This window comes from Rousettus aegyptiacus, unplaced genomic scaffold, assembly GCF_014176215.1.
Source record: "Rousettus aegyptiacus isolate mRouAeg1 unplaced genomic scaffold, mRouAeg1.p scaffold_m13_p_4, whole genome shotgun sequence".
Taxonomy (NCBI): Eukaryota; Metazoa; Chordata; class Mammalia; order Chiroptera; family Pteropodidae; genus Rousettus; species Rousettus aegyptiacus.
Genome location: NW_023416307.1, coordinates 158,979,391 through 159,002,824, shown reverse-complemented (window position 1 = coordinate 159,002,824; position 23,434 = coordinate 158,979,391).

The following is a 23,434-nucleotide window of genomic DNA, read 5'->3' as shown; positions in this document are numbered from 1 at the left end:
CTCTGTTTGCGAATGACATGGATTTAATTCTCTCCAACTTGGCTCCGTCGCGGCTAAGGCCAGGGAAAGTCCAGGCCCGGCTGGAGGCGCACGCTCCCCCAGTGTCCTCGGGAGTCAGGTCCCCACGTCCTTCTCCACAAGGCTTTTCCCGCTGTGGCCCCCATGAAGTGAGATCCGCCTTCGGCCAGCCCAACGACCCCAGGAGGAAGAACCTGCTCTCCGAGAATCCAAGGTTAACCCTTCTTCCTGACCTGGGGAATGGCTCGTGAAGCCCGGCTCTCAAAGTGTCTGAGAGGCGGGGGTTCCATCAGCCCGTCCGACCCGCAGGACCAGCGCCCGATGCCAGGAGGAGGGCTCGTGGAGGCTGATGGGCAGACAGCAGGCGCGCCCCTCACCCACGTGTGAGCCGTGGGCGCACAGGCTCGCCCTACAAAGGTGTCATGCTAAGACGCCCAATGGATGCATGGTAAACGGCTCCCTCGCACAGTCTGCGTGTGCCGGCGGCTCCCTCGGGCCCTGCGTGGGAAGTCGCCCTCCGAGCATCGGTGTCTGCTCCCCATAACCCCACTCTCCGTTTGCGCTCTGTCCCCTGGGCCGCTGACGGTGCCGCAGGGTCGTCCGCCTTCACGTGGAACGTGCTCCGACTTGGCCCGGCTTCCTCGCACGCTCACTGTCCGTCTGCCTCATGCTCCCTGCCGCCGTGGCTCCCTGGGGACAGAGTGCGCCCAGGGTCTCTGCCACCCCAAACCCCGTGCATTCTGAAACCTAGCAGGCAGCCCGACCGGGGGACCCGCCCCTTCCAAGGAGGCTGCGGCCTCGTCAGCACTGACCACTGACCGCGCAGCCCAGCCGCGCGCCTCCGTCTCCGTGGCAACGTGCAGTAGTAACTGCAGCTCCAGCAGCGGCCGGCATCAGCGAAGCGAGGGCCGGGCCTCAGGCCGGGTCCCTCACAGCACAGAGCTCCGTGTCCCGCACGCGCTCACGACTCTGAGAGGCCGATTTCGAATGTCCGCAAGAACCGTTGGTCAGCAAGTCTAGGTCAGCCGCCCGAGGGGTCCCGGCCGGGCTCAGTCCCGGGGTCTCTCAGCCGCGCCCAGGGCCTGTGTTTTCTCCCAGCCTGTTCTCAGCACCCACCTTCCAACCGGCGATCTGCTTCTCCCCTCTGGTGGGGTGACAAGTGCAGAAGCTGCCGGTGACGACGCATCGCCGGTGAGATGCTGGTTGGTCCTGGGCCACGGCCCACCCCTTCCTAAGTCACAGCGGCTGCGTGACCTGGGGCCTGGCAGGGGAAACAGAAGACCCTGCTACGCAGCTCCTTCCCTCGAGGTCGGGACGCTTGGGGCGCAGGGACCCTTCCCCTGGACTTCGGTACGTCCAGGTCCAACACAGGATCTGGACAAAGCAGAGTCTCAACCAAGGAATTCTGAGCGCCAGTTCATATGCAGAGCGAGGCGATCAGGGACGAAGTGTGTGGACGTCTGCAGTTAACTTTGAAATGCATCGAAATGTAAGATGGCTGGATGGATGTGTGCGTGCGCGTGCGGATGTGTACATATGTGTCTGATACAATGCATATAAATATGTCACTAAAACTACAAATATACGTAACATGTGATGGCGCAAACATGACACAATGTCGACAGCTGTAAAATCTTAAGTGTGGTATGCGATTGTTCACCTTACGATTTTCTCAGCTTTTTTGTATGTTCGAAACCTCCCATTCTTTTGTTTTTTAATCGCTGCAGGAGGGGCGTGAGGGAGGGCCGGCAGCCGCCCCACGCAGGGCGGCCCTGGGGGCCCGGCGGCAGGTCTGGCTGCACGCTGCCCGCCTCGCCCCCTCCCGCCGGCGGGGACACCGCAGCCCCCACCGCGACTCGGGCTGGGCTGGCGGGCCGATGCGTGACCTCTGGGGGACGGGGGCATCCTCCGCTTTGCAACAACGACGAGGGTCCGGCAGGACGGCAGTGGTGGCCATGACCACGCTGCTACGGCCTCTGCCCCTCCAGGCCCCGCCTTCCTCCCCACGGGGCTTGCCTGCTGCAGGGGCGTCTCCTGATTCCTGTTTCAGGGCGAGGGACCGGAGACGCGGAGAGGGTAAGTAACGCGCCACAGCGTTTGCTGACATTGAGAAACGGAGAAGGCAGACAAATGTCCTCCACGGCGGTTTAGCTGCAAGCCCCTCCACAGTCCCCAGCTGGCCGGACGGGAGAGCGGGGGACACCGCCCGGAGCTCCGCCGGGTTTCCCTTCTCGAATTAAATTAAACTCTTGCATTCAATCTGGTAGTATAGTTTTGTGTCAAAGAAACGGCAACAATAGGAAAATACGTCACGTTGGAACTAAGGGGACGTGACGGGAACGAGCAAGCCACAGCCCGGGGGTCCCCAACAAGGGGTGAGTGACCCCAGTGTCCCCGTGCAACTCGGCGACAGCCGCTCCCTGCCTCCCACCGCGTGTCCGGGCGCAGCGGCCCTGCTCCTGCCTCGGCGCTGTCCGGGGCGCTCCCGCGTCCCCACGCGGAGCCCCTGGGTGCACCCCGCGGAGCCTCGGCCTCTGTGCGGGTCCTCAGGCCTGACTGCTGTGCATGTCCTTCATCTCTATTCTGTTTATCGGGCCCCCGGCCCACTGCACAGGCCAGGCCCGGGTCCCCTCGAGCCCTCCCGCCCAGCCAGGGCCAGGTTCGACCTCGTCCAGGGCCATCGACCGGGCAGCCAGAGGGAATAGTTTGTGACAAAGTCTTTGACAAGAAAAACATCACTCTCAAGACGTGTCGGGAGCAGTGCACGAAGCGTGCGAACGTGACCATCACTAAAATCCTCAACCCCTTTTCCTCGTCCTCGGCACACGGAGAGCGCAGCTGCCCACCTGCTCAGCTCCTTCGGCTGCTGGGAGCTCGTTTTCGGGGCCGTAAGGACCTAATAATTCACACAGCTTTGATCAGCATCTCACCTTGGCGGACGCAAGGCTCTCCCGACAGTCTGTTTGTGGAGGTTCTGTCCTTTATTTGATCCCCAGTGGCTGCTTGATTCCCACGTCCCTCCCCGTCAGCGTCCGCCAGCCGGGCGTCCGCCTGGTGACACTGGATGACCCCGAGTCTACGCCGTTCATGTTCAAAGCCGGACCATGTCAGGACGCTGCGCAGTTAGGAAGAAAGTCTTTCCGCTCTCATTTCTTATGCATTCTCTAAAATTAAGACCTGCTTAATGGACAGTGGTATCTCATGGCCCATCAATATTAATGCGAGTGCCATTAGTCAGAGTGGAATGCACTCATTCTCAAATGTTTTCAAAGACTATAAATGCTAATTTAGTTTTACATTAGAGGATGGATTCTTAGCATTTGGAATCATTTTTTGCTTAATTGGTATCAGCCAGTCTCACATAAATAAATGAATAAGTGAACTCAAGTTGCCAGCCCCCAGTGACAAGAGGACCTGACCCCTGGCGACGTCCTCGACCCCGTCGCTCACTACGGCGCTCGTGGGTGTGCGCACGCGGGAAGGACCCTCTTCAGCCCAGGTTTGGTAGAACAGCGTAGAGAAGAGGTGCGATGCTTGCGTGTTCCGGAAAACAGCTCGTTAGATATAATTAAGACAGACAAAAATGGGGTGCTTGAATCCTGTAGAGTATTGCCGAACACATACCTCACCGTTCACAAATAAGTCTTAGTTGCTGAATGAATCCACCCGTCGGTTCACCGCCGTCGGGATCACCCCGGAACCAGCAGGTTCGAGTTCATGTCCCTTCTCCCACGGAAAGCAAGAAGTAGGAACCGTAACATCTTTAGTTTCCTAGACAGTGTGTGGAAGGTGCAGCTAGCCAAGTATTTGACCAAAAGATAAATTTAATCATCGTTTTGTGACGTTTGACGGTTCATCGACAACGGCATCTTCAGGCTCAGAAGTCCGTATAACGGGAGCGCAGAGAAATTCGTCCGTAGTTCTTGTGGCTGCCGCTCAAGCTCGATAGTAGACCTTCTCAAAGACACCCCCAAATTCCATTCATTCTTTCAGTAATATAATTCAGGCGGCATACGTAGCAGGCGAATTCACTGCTTTAGGGGAGGGGGAGGTCGAGAGACGCAGCGGTGGCCTGGGGTCTCCAGGGAATGGGCAGGGAGTCCATGGAGCCCCCTCCGCGAGTCCTCATTTAGTTCGGGGCTGTGTGTCTTGCTACAGAAGCGCGCGGCACGACCGTGGGTGGCCCCCCACCGCCACCGTCTCCAGCTGTTGGTCCTGCTGCAAGCCGCCGGTCAGGGATCAGTCGGGGCTCCGACAAGACCGGCGCCTCAGCTTTCCTCATGTACAACATCCGTGCGTTACCGAGTGTGCACCACGTCCCAGACGCCGTGATCTGCTCTCCTGCGTCAGACCGGGGGGCGGCCCTCCCACCAGATGGTCACTCCCGCGTCACAGGTGTGCGGATGGGTCAGGGGCACGACCTGCCCAGAGGCTTGGACGCTCCGCGGCTCGTCCGTCTCCGGAGCTCTGAACACTGAAGCTCTCACTGGGAGCCGGTGGAGCAGGCGGGATCGCCCGGCCCCATGGCCGGGCACTCAGAGCTCAGGAATAAACTCCGTGCGTGTGTCCCGTGAACGCTTTCACTGCGTAAGGCCCCACCGGGGGCGAGTGGCTTCCACAGCCCACCTCAGGTGATGGCACGGCCAGTGTCTCGCTTTTTCAAACAGCGCTCGCTGTCTCCGTGCGAAGCCCCTGACTCTCTCGGGCTGCTTTGCGGAGTATTTATCCATGCTATGCACTCAGTCCTCACACGGTGTCCTTGTCTCCTGCAGCCACGGCTGGCGTGTGGCCGTGTGGCTGGCAGGTCCCCGTGCAAAATGGGGACAGCGCCCCCACCTTCGTTCCCGCGGTGTCCCTGGACCCCGTGCTCAGACGCCGGGCCACAAGGCGGCAGGACTGCCCAGCTGTGGGCGGGGAGAGTTTACAGGAGACGCCCGTGGGGCGACTGAGATTTGGCGGCCATCGAGCCTAACATAACCCGACTGATGCTAACGTCGCACAGTCGGTCACAATGACGGATCCGTCTGCCACGTGTGTCTCTCCCGACACCTCAGCGTCGCCCTTCGCTGGAAGGCAGACCCCGTGCTGCGCCAGCCACGAGTGGGGGGCCCGGCTCCCGCCGTCACCCGGCTCCGGCTGCAGCACCAGCGGCTGCAGTCGGAGGAGACAATGCGTGTCAGGCGAGGGTGTCCCCTCTGCCGCCAGAGCTGGGCGGCCACACAGACGTCGGCTTGTCCGTAGTGCAAGGAGTGTCGCACTTTGCACGGTGACCGCCGTTGTCCCTGGGAGTCGAGACAAGTCACAAAAGCTGCACTGCCCCTCGGCAGACGTCCAGGAAGAGCATGGCCTTGCGCTCAGACTCTTGGCCAAGGGGGACGTCACGTCCCAGTTTCGCCATAATAATGTCACGTGACCGGCAAGGCAGAGGAACGCTGCCGTCGCTCCCATGTGTAAGGAAGTGTGTTTCCTCGTAAATACGTGGTGTCCTGCAGGATCCCTTTTGATGGTCTGGAATGAAGCTCACGTTTAAATAAAATTCTGTACTGTCTGATCTCCTGAAATCCAATGTTTGCAAACGAGGAGCCAAGTTTAGTCTGTCTCTTGGGATTTGCATTATAATCGGGGGATTTAGTGGAAGAATTTGGGAACCTCCACATTTTTAATGACCCCAAAACCGTGTCTCATGGTTCACACACACACACACGCACACACACAAAAGGATCTCAACTCAGATGGCTTCTGAACATTTCAGAGTATCTTGTGACACATCTGAATAGTACATAAACGTAAAGGAAATAGTAAATGCCACACAACAATGGTACCAGCCAATCCGAGAGGCTCTGAGGGTTCATTATGATGCCCATCGGATTAGCTCTGGATCCCCCCTGCTTTCAGATCAGCGGAGGCTGGCTCTCTCCTCTGCTGTGATTGCTCGATATAAAATAAACAGATGGGGCTGAAAAAAATCCAGAAACACAAACGGGGGAGAAACTGCCTCCGGCTTCTGAACAGCATCAAAGGGAGGCTTTTTTTTTTTTTTTTTTGGCGGGAATTTTTTTGTGTTTCTCTGTTTGACAGGTGGAGCTCCTGGATCACAAACCTCGCTGTGGTTTCACGCTCATCCACCGTTGAGTACATTTTGTTTTCTTTCTCTCGAAATCCATAGCTGATTCTAGGGTTTTTCTTCTTTAAATTCTGATGAGTGAATGACCAAGGATTGGTATTTGAAAGGCGCATTCAACTGGGGGTGGGAGGGCGGGGTCCCTCTGCAGGATGCGTGGGTTCCTTGATTTCGGCAGGGAAGAACTTCAGATGCCGCATTAATTAACATGCTTTCTAAGGAAGGCCAGGCTGTTGGTCGCCTGATGAAGGTGAATTGTGCCCGGGACCGAGTCCAGTTTCCCTGCGTGACCCTTTACGTGTTGACGCCCCTATAACGGGAATCTCGATGAAACGCATTGTTCTAGCACCTTCTTTTCTACCTGCTTTTTGTTTGAACGGCTTTATCAGATGACTTCATTTAGCGTGTAGGACTTTGACGGGAAAGTGAAGGGCGGAGAGGAAACGCGGCGGCCCTGCGGGGCACGGGGAGCGGGGCACCGGGAGCGGGGTGCATGGTGCGGGGCGCGGGGCGCGGGGCACACCCGTTGAGGGCGGCGGTCAGGACGTAGCTCCGGCCTGCGGCCTGCGCCCCGAGCCCCGGACCTGGGGGCGCTGCCCGCGCGGAGGGTGGTGTGCCCCGCACTCCCACGCGGGCCGGCGGGGACCGCCCTGGCGACCGTGGTTCTGTCCGCGCCCCGAGGGGCCGCGGTCCCGCCCAGTCGGCTCAGGAGCGCGCAGGGCAGCAGGGCGGGCGCGGCGGGCGCGGACTCTGCCGCTCAGATCCGCGGGGACCGTCCGTCGGGAACCGAGGGCCGGCGGCCGAGGCACCTGCGCTCGCGCGGGCTTTGTCCGCGGGCTCTGTCCGCGCGCTGACCGCGCCCTGCAGGCTCCTCGGCCCCCCTGCTCCAGGGGTCCGGGTGCCCGCCCCAGGGGCCGGCGTCTGCGGGCGGGGTGCGTCGGGGGTGCATCCGCGAGTGCCGGGGGGCCGCTCAGGGGCCACGGGCCCGGGGCCTGGGAACTGCAGCCCTGACGCGCTCATCACGTGATCCTCGCGGAGCCCGAACCGGGAGGACTTCGGAGGGCGCAGCTCGGCCTCGGGGCAGAGCCTCTGATCGCCTTGCTTTGTTAGTTTTTACTTACTTTTCAGTTACAGTCGACATTCAATGTTACAGTGTTTCAGGTGTGCAGCACCGCGCGAGACGTCGGTATGACTGATGCAGCGATGCCCCTTGAGTCTCACCTGTCCGACCCCTACCTGCTTATTACAGCGCTGCCGGCCGTCCGCCCCGTGGCAAGTGGCTGCGAATTTGTACTTCTGAATCCTGCCGCCTTTTCAGCCAGCCCTCCAGGCCCCTCCCGGCTGGCCACCATCAGTTTGTTCTCTGTCTCAGAGTTTGTTCCGTTGGTTAGTTGACATTGTTCTTTAGATTCTACAGCTGAGTGAAATCCTATGGTATTTGTCTTTCTGTCTGGCTTATTTCACTCAGCCTAATGCCCTCCAGGTCCAGCCAGGTCCTTACGAATGGCAAGATTTTTTTGTGGCTGAGTAACATTCATCGTGGGTTTGGACCACTTCCCCCTTATGCAGTCACCTACTGATGGGCAAGTCGGTGGCTTCCATATCTTGGCGATTACAGATAGCGCTGCAGCGAGCACAGGGGGCGTGCGTCTTTTGGAATTAATGTTTTGGATTTCTTTGGGTAAATACCCCACGCGGGAGTGCCAGGTCATGTGATAGTTCTGCCTTTACCTTTCTGAGGCACCTCGCACGGTGTTCCGCGGCGGCCTCGCCGGTTTGCGGCCCCTCCCACAGGTCACCCGCGAGTGGCCCCTGCGCCCCACGTCCTCGCCGGCACTGCTTTAGCGGACGAAGAAACGGTCCCGTATCGGTTTGGTGACTTTCTGAAGGTCACTGTGAGTTTCCCTGCTCGCCATTCTGTCTGTCTGTCTGCATTTTGATGAACTTTGTCATTTAAAAGATCACGGAAGTTTGTTTCCATCCATCCTAGAGGGAGGAACAGAGATGGGTGACGTACGTCCCAGAGAGATGAGCTAGCCGGGGAATTTTCTCGTTAGGATGCAACCACGCCGAAGGCCGCCATGCGCCCACTGACTTCTGACTCCGCCTTAATGTTCCGTCTAGTCTAAACTGCTCACCAGGGCCCGTCCCGGGGGCGGGGACGATGCCATCCTCCAGACCCGCGCCTGCGTATCAGCCGGGACCCGAGGTAGCTCTGGCGATGCGTAAGGAGCGTGGTCAGGCGCCTCCAACGCCGGCGGCTTGGCGGTGGCCGGCAGGCACCCCCACGTCTGGAAGCCCAGCCGCCTCCCCACGCCAGCCGCAAGTCCAGGAAGGGTCAGAGCACCGCGGCTGGGGCGGGCACCGAGTTTATTGTAGACATGGCCCTGAGGACTTGACATTCGCAAGTCCGACTTGCGAACGATGGAGAACCAAGCAAACATTATTTTGTCAGTTCTACCCGCTGGAAGAATAACGTTTAAAAATTGAAAGTGGCCTCAGAAATCATCTGACAAATAGCTTAATTTTTTTTTGGATGGAAACAAAGGGCCCGCAAAGTCAAACAATAACTACAGAGCGGTGGCTGTAGTGACAGCCACGGGACGACAGTAGTAATAATGCCAACTCTAATTCGGATGCCATGGTAGGTGACTTGTATTTCATTAACTCTTTAAGCTTCAAGGAGAACGAGGCCCCGGGCGGTTAAGGACCGTGTGGGCCGCACATCTAGGCCGTGGAGCGGGCGAGGCCCTCGGGGCCAGTGCAGGCTCCTCGGCAGGCCGCTTCGTCTCCGTTCCCGGTTTTCCTGCACGACGCTGCGCTCACTCCCCAGATTTCCAGTCCACTGGTTTAGGCTCTTTCAATCAAACCCTTGAAATTGACTGAATTTTGTATCCCTAATCTGGGTTCATCAAGGCTTCAAGAAACACTTTGTTGCCAAGCTGCTAGATGTCAATACATGAAAATCGTAGCACGCGTTTATAAAGCCAGTCGAAAAGAGTCCTGAGCTCCCAAATGTCACCGCTGCCATTTAGATGATTAACTGGAGTTTGGAGCCAGCTCGGCGCCTCGCTCTCCGCGGAGCGGAAGGGGAGCGAGACGAGGGTGCCGTCCCTGGCCCCCCTCGCTGCCCAGGTGTTCGGTAGCGATTTAAATAGAGACGGGTGGACACAGATGGTAGATGGATGGCCAGATAGATGAGACAGACAGACAGACAGACAGACAGATGATAGACAGACGGATGGAGGGGGGTGGGGAGGGGAGACCCGGAGCCCGTGCGCGGGACCCCCGGGGACGTGCCGGCTCACGGACGGGCAGCCGCACTGCGACCTGCAGAGGCAGAGGGACTTAGAGGGGAACAAAACGCAGAGGAGATCTGCGGCCAGGTCCTGGCGGAGGAAAGTCCTGCGGCCGACAGGTGTGCGTAGAGCGTCGGCGCCAGCAGCAGGTGCGGAGGGGGCCCCGGGCTCCCCGCGCGGGCGCGGGCGCGCGCGATTCGTCCCCTGGCGGCGGTGGCCATTTCTTGTTCTTAAGTCACATCCTTCGTATGTTAAAAACTGGGGTCCTGGGGCCAGTGGCTTTGCTCAGATTCCATTAACATACTATCGCCGTGTACATGCTCTGCTCGAACATCGGACTGTGTACGCGAAAACGCATGTCACGTCGAAGTCATCCGGCAGCCGTGTGAAGAAGAGAGAATTCCCTGTAAAAATGGACAAAAGCTGTAAAAAAAGATTGAGGAAATGAGACGAAAAAGTCCTGGAGGCCGGAACATGAAGGGTGGGAGTGAGGAGCCGAAGGAGGCGCGGCAGTGGGTGTGACGGGGGGGGGGGGGGGGGGCTCCGCATGGGGCCGGGCACCCTCGGAGCGCAGCTCACGCCTTAGTCCCCAGCAGTGGCCGCCCTGCTGGTGCTTGGCAGCCGTGGAAGTTGTCAAGAAGCATCAGATCAGCCATCAAAACATTTGCAAATAGAAAGTTTTAGGAGCTCTGAAATCTGACGCAAAGCAGGACTTTTTCCCTCTCTCAGCGGAGTGGCAGTAACGCCATACAGCGTGACAGAAAGCTAGGCGAAGACTTCCAACATCCTGCTTTTTGTGTTAGAAAAAATTCATCTGAGTAAATTTTAAAGATCTTATTGATTTTATTCAACTGTTCGTGAATTGGGCGTCGTCCCATCTAGCAGATAGAAGGGAGCTCCAAAGAGCTGTAAAAAAAAAAATGGAAGGTTTGTTTTTTATTATTGAAAAGAAAATTTCTATTCAAGGAAAATAGGAATGGGTTACAAACTAGAGAAGAAAATCTTTTGGAAATTCAATGCCAAAGAAACAGCTCAGTTTAATGCTTGGCTGACTGTCTTGGGAGAGCTTAGCAAAGCCAGGTTTTACTGGCATTTTGTATTTATTTTTTTTTATTTTTTAATTACAGTTGGCACACAACATTAGATTAGTGTCAGCTTGCCACACGGTGATTAGACGTCCATGTAACTAAATGATCGCCTCGGTGCCGCGCACGGCTATACTAGTCCTCACGCTGCTCCTCACACCCCCGTGACGGTTTCGTGACTCCCCGGTTGACGGTTTCGTGACTCCCCGGTTGTATTTCTTAGTCCCTCATCTTTTCACCCGCCTCCAACCCTCCTCCCATTGGGCAGCCATCCAAGTGTCTTCTGTAGCTGTGAGCTTTTTCCTGTTTGTATATTCTTTTCTTTTGTTCGTATATTCATTTCTTTTAGGTAAATTAAACCACACGGCATTTGTCTTTCTGTCTGACTCTCTGACTCATCCCAATGCACCCTAGAGCCATCCATGTTGCTGCAAGTGACAAGATTTCATTCCTTTTTGGGGCTCAGTAATATTCCGTTGTGTACGTGTCCCACCTCTTCTTCATCCATCCATCCGTTGATGGACGCCCAGGCATCCTCCACCTCTCGGCCATTGTAAACAGTGCTGAAGTGAACATACTGATTCACATGTACCTTCGAAGCAGTGTTTTGGGTTTCTTCAGATAAATGCCCAGAGGTGGGATTCCTGGGTCCTTCTCTGTCTCTTGTTATAACCTTTGTTTTAAAGTCTGTATTTTCTGGCATAAGTATAGCTACCTCAGTTTTTTTTCCCCCTTCATTTCCACTAAATGAAAGGCTTCTACAGGCAGAAGGGGGCAGGCAAAGGAAACGTCTAACAAGAAGCGGATTGTTTCAGGCAAGGTCACCTTGCTCGGGGGTGGGCGTCGTCTATTGTGCAGATGGCCTCACTCGTGCTGACCACGTGGGTCCAGAGTGACTGGCTAAAGGTTCCATTCCCAGAAGGGGCTGACGTTGCAATTAGGGTTGGTTTCAAGTCAAAAGGATTTTAGCCACAGCCATGTATATAATGAAACAATAAAGCATCCAGCGCCCCATTCTGAAGCAAAACGGGATGAGAAGAGAGGATCTAAAAAGAGATTCTGCGCCATAAAGGAGGTGTAGTTTGCATTTATAATTTAGAGGAAAATATAAAAGCTTTTTCATAGAGGAAAAGGAAGGAGTCAAAAATCCACTTGATGTTCAAAACGCAATTTTTAAAAGTACGTAAGGATGAAAACGCGGGAGCGTGGAGGGCGTGGAGTCGGGCGAGCGGGGCCTGCGGGTGGGTGAGACCTCACCATGTGCAGGCCGCAGCGGCAGCTCCGCCGGCGATGACCAGCTGAGCCGGCGTCGCGGAGGACGTCGTCCCTGGGAGGGCGGTGGGAGGCTCTCCCGGAGCTGCTGGAAAGCACACAGCGGCGAGGACCCCGACGGGGAAGCCGCAGACCGCCGGGGGTGAGAGCGAGGATTCCGCTCCCCGACAGCGAGTGTGTCTAGCCTTTAGAAGCAGAAATGGGATCCGAACTCTGAGCAGAGAAAGTTTGCCTTCGCTCCTTCTCGAGCTTTCCAACTCGAAACCGTCATTGAATGAATATTGGGCTTTAATAAAACCAGGTGGGTATTGACTCAGAGAGAGAGAGGAAAGGAACGGAAAAGGAGCCTGAAAAATGGTCCCCCCAAATGAAAATCGATTCTGTGGTGAAGGTGATAATTCCGGTTCAGCAGACGGATGGGTTATTGATGCAATGGACCGTTTATGAAAACTTCACATGAAAGCTTCCTATAATGTGAAAATATATAACAGAAAACTAAAAACTTAAAATATGAAATCATGTATAATCTAGTAGGAAATATAACTGAATATTTCTATCAAATGCTGAAGACACAGCTAAACACAAAAGCAAGAAAATGATTATAAACAAAAAGGTATGAGATTGGACTACCTCGCGATTAATTTCTCTTTTCGTCACCTCACGTCCATCTCGGCCTCTTCCGACTTTCCTAACGCACAGGAGCCGTCCCTACAGTTGGAGGCCAGCGATGTCACCGTGCCAGGGCCGGTGGCCTGGTCCCCGGCGGGTGTGGGCGCCTCGTCCCCTTGCCCCCCGGACGGATGCTCCATGCACAGCCCTGCCCGGCGCCCGCGGTGCCTCCCGCCCGGTGGCCTCCCACCTGGTGCCCCCCCATGGCCTGCCCACCGTGGCCTCCCGCCCGGTGGCCTCCATGCTCGTTCATGTCCCCTCTGTCCACTTTCGCCCACTCTCCTGAGGCTACGGGGACATAATGATCGGAGTATTTTAGAATCTGGAGTTTTTCCTGTATTTTTCAAGTTAATCCATATGTAGAAAATTAACTTTAGTGATAGAATAATTTAAATTACGTAAACTCAATTTTCACAAAAAGTAAAATACTTAGTATACGGACGCCCCGTCGATAGAAGCTTTGGGTGTGGATTTCAGCGAACTTAGGCCTGGCTGGGTCTCGTGACTTTTAGACAGCTGACCAGAGTGAGGACTCAAGGGACACGAGTTCCACCAGAGTGGCCAGTACGTCGTCTGGGCGTCACTGACCAGGGGCCGGGGCCCGGCCGAGCTCTGCCAGCAGCCGAGGGGATTCGAGGCTGGTGACCGTCCCCTCCCTGGCCACCGCTCCTCTTGGCTAAGTATGTGGGCCCTATGAACGGAAGTGTGTCCTCCTCAAAGTCAGAGATCGAAGCCTGACCCCCACTGTGATGGAATTCAGGGGCGCGGCCTTTGGGAGGTGAAGGTAAGGTGAGGCGGTGATGGTGTCCTCATAAGAAGAGGAAGAGAGACCCCAGTGACACCCCGCCTCCCCCGTCTCCCCCATCCCCCCACCCCCCAGGCCCTCTATCTTTGGCAAGGACACCGTGAGAAGGCGGCTGTCTGCCAGCCAGCACTTCCCAGCCTCCCGAGCCGTGAGGAACATGTGCCTGTCGCCTCGGGCTCTGGGGCTCGGGGGGCGCGTGACACAGCCCGAGGGGACTCACGCAGCTGGCCGTCCGGGGGCGTGATGTGGGGTCAGCCTCCCGGCCGTGCCTCCCTGCCGGGTGGCCAGCAGTGTTTTCCATGGCTGAATAAATCTAAATTAAAGTACGTCCTATTCTAGTTTTTTTTTTTACTGAATTTCATTTTTTAAAAAATTTTCAAATAAAATTGAAGCCATGAATGGTTTATGTGATAACTGTGAGTAAAATGGAATATTTAATTAAACAGAACCCCTTATTCCCCAAGCATTAGGGGATCTACTTGTAATTTAGTTATATAAATCCTGCTTCCGTCTTACAGAAACCTTATGAGGTAAAAGCATCTTGATATCGTTCCCTCTCGTACTCAAAATAACAAAGCAACGACCGGCTAAGGTTAAATCTCTTTGCTCAAAAAATTTCGAAGCTGCAATAAATATTTCAAATAGGTCAGTACCTGTAAAATAAATACTCTTTAATGCGAGACATAGTTGAAAGGAGTCTTATTTAAACAGAGCACCCTAAACGCGACGAAGCAGCCTCCACACGAGCACCCCTGAATCCCAGCATGTGCCGGTGAACAGTGCCCCTCGTAACGAACACCACGCCACGTCCCCTGTCCGCAGCCTTTCGGAGTTCTTCCATCCTTCTGCCGTGCGGCGAAGGGCTTAATTAACGTTCTGATACATAAATGTTGGCTGGTTTGCGTGGGCATGTATTTCTCCTGGACAAGTTTCTAGTTGGAGATTTGCTGGGTCGAATCGGCATGTGATGTTGACATTTACAAGGACGACCTTGGTCAGAGAACGCGTAACTTTATGTTTCGGTAACCGAACGCGACATAGCTTACGGGTTCCTGTCTCAGGGGCTGACCGAAAACACTTGCGCTCGTCGCCGGAGAGTGTACCGGTCACCCCTAAGCGAGAGCTCGGTCGCTTTGGGGTTCGCGTGCGGTCGGACACGAGGCCCCCCGCGCCTGCCCCCTGCCGCGGTCACGCCGTGAGCTCTGTCACTCCCCGGTGACTGTGTTTCCTTCCGGCGCGGCTCGCCTCGCACGCGGACATGCCCCCGTGAGCGCGGAGCCCCGTGAAGGGAGGAACACGCGTCTCTGCGTGGTGACGAGGACCTGCTCCCGCCCCAGGGGACCGGCGCGGGGAACAGGTGCCGTGACCGCGATCTCGGTGGCGGGTGTCAGCCGCTGTGGCTACAGCCCCAGGTCTTCCAACTAGAGGAGGCGTCGCTGAGTCCGGTCCATTCACTTCCAAGTGGACAAAGCTGAGCCCCAAGGGCGAGGTGGTCGTCTCCATGCCCGGGGCCGCTGCCTCGTCACTGAGCCGCTGACGTCGCTGAGCGAAGCAGCGTTTCCACCGCCGTCCACTGTGTCCCTGTGTGAGGGGACCGTCCCAGCCTCGGCCTCGTTTCTTCGGTCGTCGGAGCTGCGGGTCCGGAGGAGCTGGGTGAGTGTCGCGAAGCCGGCCGGGCTCCCCTCTGAGCAGGGAGGGGCCTGCGCAGCCTGGGCAAGGGGTCGCTTCGTGTAAATAATGCGCCGTGATGGCGGGCGCGGCGCTAGGGAGATGCTCTCGCGTCCACCGGCGCCTCCTGGGCGGCACAGGTGGGCTTTGGGGTGAGGTATTTACATATTCATGACGCTCTGTGGACATATTTTATTTATTGCAAAATGTGTATGCTATAATTACTTCCAGAATTAAGCTCGCACGTGCTGGGAGAGGCTGAAACGAACATCTAATCCTTCTCAGCCTCCTCCTTCTCCCCTTAAGTCGTGTCTGAATGGGACTGGGCGGGGGAAAACTCCTGGGTGGGCATTCGCTGCTGTAAACCTGCAGGTGCGGCCGCCCGGCAAACCTATACCTGGAAACGGCGCGTTCTGCGTGACGGTGGCTTCATGGACGCGTCCACACTGACGGCCGCGGCAAACGCTGTCCGGGAGCCGGGCCGCCGCTTGTGCGAGGACCAGATCACCTCGGCGGGGGGCTCGTCCTCATCCCCACGATACAGATGGGGGAGCTTTCACTCATGCTGTGAACTTAGAGTTAATGCGAAGGCGTAAACTGTTCCCTTACTTACAACCAACAACTTTTGATCAATGTCCCAAGTAGGATTCAAGGGAAATGAATGGGATTAGGAAGAGTAAATTACACAACCGAGTGATTAAAAAACAAAGAAATCGAGTATCAGTGAAGTCGTGATCGGCCTTCAATCACATATTCTGTATCCCACACTGAAAAAAAATTCGGCTAACTGCTCACGACATGTAGTCAGTTCTGCGACGTGAACACGATGAGACTCTTGCCCATAAGCGCCCAGGTTTCTGGCTTCTCTCGCAGAAACGTAACGAGGGGGAGGGGCCATGACGCAGCACAGCCCCCCACTCTCCCCGGCCACACAGGCCCCCGCCCTGCGCCCCCGCCCCGCCCCGAACCCCGGCTCCGTGCGGGCCCCGGGTCCGCTGCGCCCCCACGTCGACCTTGCCGGTGGCGTGCGAGGCTGCGGGGCACACCGTCCTCACCGGGGGCCACTGCGTCACCGTTCCTCAGTGACCCCGATGGGAGCAAGTCCGCTCCTCGTGGACGTGCGTCGTGGACGTCCTGCGTAACTGTCCGGGGCTTAAACTCGTCTCCGTGAAACAACCCGCGAGGCTCAGGTCACCTCTCTCTGCCCTGCAGGCGCGCCCCAGTTTTTTATAAATGTTAAGCACTCTATTTGAGTATTTTCCTTTTTTTTTTTTTTCACAGCAGAGGGTGGGAGACCGTCCAGTCAATTTTGAGGGGAATGAATTAAAAAGTTGAAATGCCTTCGATCATATTCATTTTTCTTAAGGACAAAGTCTTCCAGTACCCATCTTGGACCATTTTCTTTTTTCTCGTAGTCACCAAAGACAGACGCAGTTGTGGGCACAGAATCATCCGCAGACCCCTCGGTTCTTCGTGCCCGACGTCCAGCCTTCAGAATCACCGGACACGTTCGGGGCGACAAGCACAGGACCCGGCCCCGGGAGAAGGCTGACCACAGGGGCAGCTGACCACAGTGTAGCCGGGATGTCAGGGTCGTCAGCCAGGGATCGGTGACCCCCGCAGTCGGGAAGGGAGGACTCAGCAGCCCTCAGCGGCGAGCACCTCACAGCAGTGCGATTTCCCTTCAGAGAACCGTAAGTGTGAGAAGAGGGGTCACAGCGGGGGGCTCTGTGTTTGCTTGGACGTCCCCCCGAGCACGCACCCCAGTTTGCTTTGACAAACAGGGGCAGGTCCAGCATAAAGAGGCAGGCCGAGGAGACGGGCGTCGGGGATCAGGCCTGCCCGAGCCGCCTGACATGGAGGGGAAGTGGCCCAAAGCCCCCCCCACCCCAGGTGGGTGTCCAAAACGTGGGGGTGGCCTGAGCTCACATCCTGGCTGAGCCCTCCGCTGCAAACGTGAAGGGGGAAAACATATTTTAAATCCTGAGTCAGCATCTGGGTGCTTAAACGCCTAACCAGAGATTTGGCAGTAGCCGATTCTGGGGAGAGAGAGTTTTGAGACAAAGTCTTGTTCGTTTAAGACAGCTTGGTTAACACATTGAGCTTTCCCTCGAAACCCCGAGGACAATGTCCAAGGACAAGCAGCAGTGCCCTCGAAGTGCTGGCAGACGAGGAAGTCTGTCGTAACACATTCTGCAGTGAGCATCAGTATGATTAAAACGAATTAACTTCCTTCCAGAAAAAAACCTCAACACCCTTCAAAGAAAAAGACAAAGTTGAGAACGTCCCAAGTCTACCATGTAAAGCACAGAATAAAAATTTCTAGACATAAAAAGAAGAACCGAGCTATGGTCCAGACACCAGGCTTTGTCGGGCCCCCCGCCGGGGGGGCTGCAGACTTGCCAAGGTGGCCGCCTCACTGGACCTGCCCTGCGCCCAGCCACGGTCTCCCCAGCGGGGGCGAGATTTCGTGTCCATGGAACAATCTGCTAGAGGTTTTATAGAAAATTTGGAGTGCTGATATCATCTGAGTTTCACAGATCTTCCTGAGACTGCTGTTTTTTCCAAGTTTGAAACTTTTTTCTGTTTATGTAAGACATTTTTAATAAGTTTTAATAAGGCATTTAAACATCTCTTCTTTTTTCTAAAATACATGTCTTTAATAATTGGAAAGAAACCATTACTACCTTTTTTTTAAAACCACAGTTTCAAGTTCAGAGCTAGGTAATGAAGTTAAACGAGTATCTTCTTTCTTCAAGATTCCTAGGTAGATAATTTCATGGAATGTAAATGTCCATTACAATGTGTTTGCGTCCTTTAAGTGGAAAACCTTTCGACGTTCCAGTTTCAATTATTGCAACTACAACTGTGGGATACAAAGTACATTTTTCCTTTAATAAGATGTATTCACTGGACTCTTCAGAAGCACTTAGAGATCTTGGCCATGAAATGCTTATGTAAATAGTTATTTGTTTGTTTTACAAAAACATGAATAAGTTACATGTCTTACATGAACAATAATGGGTGAGTCAAAATATATCATCAGTAAATTCTCCTTCATCCAAATAATTTTTGTGAAATAATCTCCAGTTTTGGATATACCGAAAGGGAGGCAGCGCAGTAAAATGGAGAATGCTCAGTTGGAGGTCACCTTTCCTGAGCGCCACCGACCAGCTGGGCGACCTGCTGGCTTCCCTTTTCCTCTGTGTAGTGGAGGGTTGGGGTACATCGTAGCCCTGAAATTCCTGATGAGTGCCAGAGTCCCTGTGTTTTTGACAGTTCAGTCACCCTCCCTTAAACCTCTCTGTAGTGTCTTTAGAGAAAGTGTCCGGTTGATAAGCAGAGGCTCCCACACTTGCCTTTGCATGATAACTGCCTGGAGATATTTATTCTAAAAAGGTTCTGATTTCGGAAGCTAAGCAGGGTTGGGCCTGGTTAGTACTTGGATGAGAGACCATCTAGGAAGACCAGGTGCTGTAGACGTAAAAAAAATTTAAAAATAAGGGATTGTGAACTGACGAAGTCCTTGCAATCTGTGAGGTCAACCAAGGGTTGCCTTGCCTAAAAAAAAAAAAAATTAAAAAAAAAAAATTCTGGCTCCACTTTTGTAACTAAAATTTAATAGGTATGGGGAAGGGACCAGGTATATGAATTTTTAACCGTTATGCCTGGTGATTCTAATTCAGTAGTGACAGAAATGAGAGTCTTAAAGCTGAGAGACTGTGAGTGTGTGGGTGGGTGTGTGTGCGCGCGCGTGTGCATGTGTGTGCGTGTGTTGATGTGATTTTAGTAAACTCTATTACCCGGCCAGGAAAAGTCTGGGGCCAGTGTTCTGTCAGTGGGCGCGGAAGGAATGGGTAGATCTGGGACCTATCGATGAAGTCTGCTGAACCAGACTTCTAATTTCATACAAATAGTGAATGAATCAATGGAGGAGAGAGAGAGCTCAGGGACACGGGTTAGGTTTTGGCGTGGGCGACTCCACGGACGGTCAGGCACTTCATTCCGAGGGCAGCCGGGGGCTGTGGATAAATGGGGAGCAAGCACGCAGAGTTAGGAACGTGGGTGCCTGGGGACCCCGTGTGCCTCGTCCAGAAGCCAAATGGACGTATCAGTCCTGTTCTCGGGAGAAAGGCTTAGATTGAAAAATTGAGATTTGATATTTATCTGAATACAGATGGTAATTGAATTCTGGAGAAAGGGTAAAATGTCCAAGAAAAAAAATGAATAAGTTATAGGAGCTCTTTGTAAGAGACTTAACGCCTACGCATTTAAGGGGACAGATATCCATAATTAATGTGCATGAGGATCGCGGCTTCCGAGGGCCTTCGAAAAAGACACTCATGTTTTATTAAAGCGTACCGGACCCAGGAGTCGGACTTCCGACACACGCCCCCATGCGACTCTCACGCAGGGATTCTTAAGCACATGCCAGGAGACATCGACTTACGGGCTCGGGGAGACGCGCTCGCCCTGCGCAGGGATGAACGAACGGCCGTGCTCGGATGTGAGCGCACGTGCATCCTCCAGAGCTGGCGTTTGAGCCCACATGGCCCTTCTCGCACGTCGCATGCCGAGCGGACACGATGGCCGTCTGCGTGCGCGGGTCATCGCGACCTTTCCCAGCCGCGGGGCGAGAACCGCGCCGGCTCTGTCCGTGCGGCGCGTTTCTGTGTGTTCGCTTCCCACTGCTTCGCTGGCCGCTCAGCGCATAATAAGTGCTTAATAGACATTAACTGAACGGAATTATAAGAATAAAGTTTTTGGCAGATGTTGCTTTTTCCTTTTTTTATATAAATATCCGTAATTGCGAGGTAATTGAGCATCACTGATTCGGGAAGCCTAGAACTGTAAACATGTCAGTTCCTCTCAATCTTTCATTTTTTAGCGCGTGAACATTGTTAACCAGTGAAATAGGATAATCATAGAAGCCACCGGGACGTTGCCTTCTGGCTGCGGCAGGCTGGGCGGTTCAGACACCTTCCCAGTGGCAACGGGTCGAATAAAGTCCTTTTCTATTTTTAATCTGTTTTCAGGCGTCAGATTGCTAACAAGACGTGAAGATCTGTAAGAAGGCGGAAGGCAAGAGGAGGTGTCCGGGGTGGGGGCCGCCGCTCCCCGAAGTCTGTTCTGGTCTGGAAGGGGGGCCGAGGGATGGGGAGGCCATAGGCGTGGTAACAGCCTCGCGGGTGAGGGGAGCCTCATCTCCCAGAAAGGCCTGCCCGCTGCGCGTGAGGGCCGTGCGGGCCGCCCCCAGCATCGGACGCCTGCCAGACTCTCGAGGGAGGAACCACATCGTCTTCAGCCTCAAGTTGTCTCCACGACCGTTTATAGAAAATGTCTCGTAGTTACTCAAAAAGAGCCAGGCGCGCGAGGAAGACGGGCCTTGTGCACACGAAGCCGCCAGCCGCCCGGACCTGGCGGCGGGGTCGCGAGAGCGGGACGGCGGCTGCCGGAAGCAGGTGGGAGTCGCCAGGTGCGGCCTCCCGGGAGCGCACACGGGGCGGGGGGGGGGGGGATCTGCCAGGAAACCAGTCGGGGAGGAAAACTCAGCAATGGCAGCGACCACACTCAGTGGGCGCGTGTGAACGCCGGCTCGATGTGACTGCAGAGAAAGGCAGTAAACTCAAACACAGATCGCAGGAAAGTGTCCCGACTGAGTGTCAGAAGCCACGAAGAAAGGGAGGAGACACACACGGGGGGCGGGGGGGTATAATTCAGGACAGGAGATCCCATGAGTGGGAGTCGGGGTGCAAAATGAGGCTGCAGGAAGTCCAGCTCAGCGGTACTTGAGAATCCAGCGCCTGGAAGTTTCACGAAGTTACAGACGTTCACCGCAGATGCACGAAGAGCTACCAGACGGGGGAAGGAGAGGCCACACACCGTTCCCGTCGCCGAACGAAGGCCACTTGGCCGTGCGCCCGTCGTCCCTTCCGACACGAAGCGGGGCGTGGCTCCACGCCGACGGCTCGGGGCTGGGCGGCCGTCGCTCCGACAAGGATGTGGAGGGCGGTTTGAGGTGGGATTTCTGGGCTTGGACCTCGAGGCCACGGGACTCCGGGGGCCACCCGCTTGCCGCCTGCACCTGCCGTGTGCCCAGCCTCCTGGAACATGACAGGCCTTGTGAAGAGGCCCAGCGAATGGCGAACACCAAAGACCGGGCGTGACTGCCCAGCCCCAGGCGCAGGGCCTGGTGACTGCAGCTGCGTCGGTCACCCTGGGGGCCCGACAGGAGAACCCCCAGCTGAATCCAGCCCGAGTCGACAGCCCGGAGTGACCGGGAGACGGGCGTTGCCCGAGGCTGTCTGTCACGGGACATTGACAACGTGGGTTTGCGAGCAGAAGGTCGAGGACGCGGAGGGCCCGGCACATTGCAGGCCGGAAAAGAGAACCGTGTCTCATCGCCTGTCCTCAGCCAGCAAAGCGTCCCGAGCCTCAGAGTCAAGAGCAAAGGACCTCTGGACCGGTGTCGGAGGTGAGCGGCACACCCCCACGGCTCACCTCAGTGCCAGCCGCCAGCGTGACCCGTGGAGAGAGAGGCCTGTCTGGAAAATACCGTGCATGTGGCTTTGGGGATCTGGAATGTCAGCCCCCAAATTTAAAAGAAACCCTTAAAGTTTTGAAGAGTTGCATTTCTTTTAAAGAATCGAAAATTACTAGCTTGCACTGAAAAGGACCGAGCCTGTTCAGGCTGTTTGACGTAAAAAGCAGCCTCTCCGGCTGGCACTTTCTATGGAAGGATGAAGAGAAATGTATTTAGCTACAAAATAGACCATTTCGTAGAGAAAAGGGATGGTTGTTCATCGGGCGGAGCCAAGAGCCTCGGACGACAATGGACTGAGGAGTCCCTGATAGGCAGCAGAAATGGCCACAGTCAAGGAGCACTCTCCGCTCCCGGAAAGGCAGAGGGCGCGGCCGCGTTCGGGGCTCAGAGGGGGCGGCCGCGTTCGGGTCTCCCGCAGGCGAGCACTGTGCGCCCTGGCCCCTCTGTGGACGGGGGCTTCTCCCATACTGCAGCCCCCCCCCATCCCCGTGTCCGCCCCCGCCTCCCCGCTGCGTGCTGGGTGTCTGGGGGGCGGGGGGGAAGGGGGGTTATGGAACTGGTTCTTTCAGTTAAGAAGAGATGGGCACAGAAGGAGTCCGGGCCAGCACCTCGCCAGCACCCGCACGGGACACAGATCACGAGATCCAGGCCGGGAGCCCGACGACGTGCTCGGCGAGAGCTCGGGTCGCGCTGAGGTGCCCACAAGCGTATTTTACCCGTGAGGAGATTGTGAACACCTCGTGATGAGATGGCCTATCGTGGCAAATCACAAAAATTGGCGACAGTGCCTCCCATTCATACGCGCATGACTCTTCGAGGTGTCACTTTCCCCTTCCTTCCGTCGAGAGGTGGCATTGACTTCACCACTTTGAACAAGGACTTGCCTTGTTACTTGCTTCGACCAGAAACGTAGCGCACATCACGCTTGGGGAGCTCTGAGCGAGGGTTTAGCAGGCCCGGCAGCTTCCCTGCACACCGGCGAGGACGAGGAGGCAGAACGAACCTGTGTCCGCCTCGCGCTGGACGTGAGGAGGCACGCGGCGTCCCCAGTCACCCCTCCGGGGACTTGGGTCACAGCGGTCCGGGCGGGGGACGCAGAACCCGAGCCAGATGAAGGCGTCCGTTTAGCCCTTAGGTGTTGGATTTTTATTTTTTAGGGAGCGATGTGTATACAACTCATACGAGCCCAAGTGCAGCCATTGTGCTTTTGACAAGCCAAAGAGAAACAAAGAAATTTTCAGACTCAAACATACATGAGAGAGCGCGTCAGCAGCAGACTCCGAGACAGGAGCTCCTCAGCGACTCCACGTGAACGAGCTGCAGGAAAGACCCAGAGGGACGCAGAGGGTGCGCACCGGGCGCCTGCCGGCGCGCGACGGCTTGTGTCGGCCATCACGGGGCCTCGGCGGGTGCCACAGACATGCGTGCACGTCGGTGGCCCCCGGAGAGAGAAGGAAGAGGGACTCGAAACCTCCATGCTGACGGCAGTGAGTCCAGGTTCAGTTAGTGGGGTGCATGTTCCCAGGTTCATGAATGCCTGCAAAAGGCCGAAAGTCCCGGGGAGCGTGACATTCATCAAGTCAAGGGTGCACACGCGAGCGCGGGGGTAGCCGTCAACAGAAACCAGAAGAGAGGGTAAAGACCGGACCGATCGAGGGGGAGCGGGTCGATGAGAACGACGGATCCGTTAGAAGGCAGCGGAGGAAGGGAGGATCATGGGGCAGGCGGGACGGATGCCCCCAGAGGGTTCAACCATACATGCGCCAAAAGTTACGCGTCAGGCAAGTGAAGCGCTCCTCCGCTGCAGAGGCAAAGTCATCAGGCCGAGGGTGGCGAAACCTAACGGCGGTTCGCAGGCGGTCGAGGTCACGTGTGGGGAAAGGTCCTACGGAGAAGGGGGTGTCGGGAGCTTTGGGGTGCTGGCCGTGCCCCCCTTCCTGGTACATTTACGGG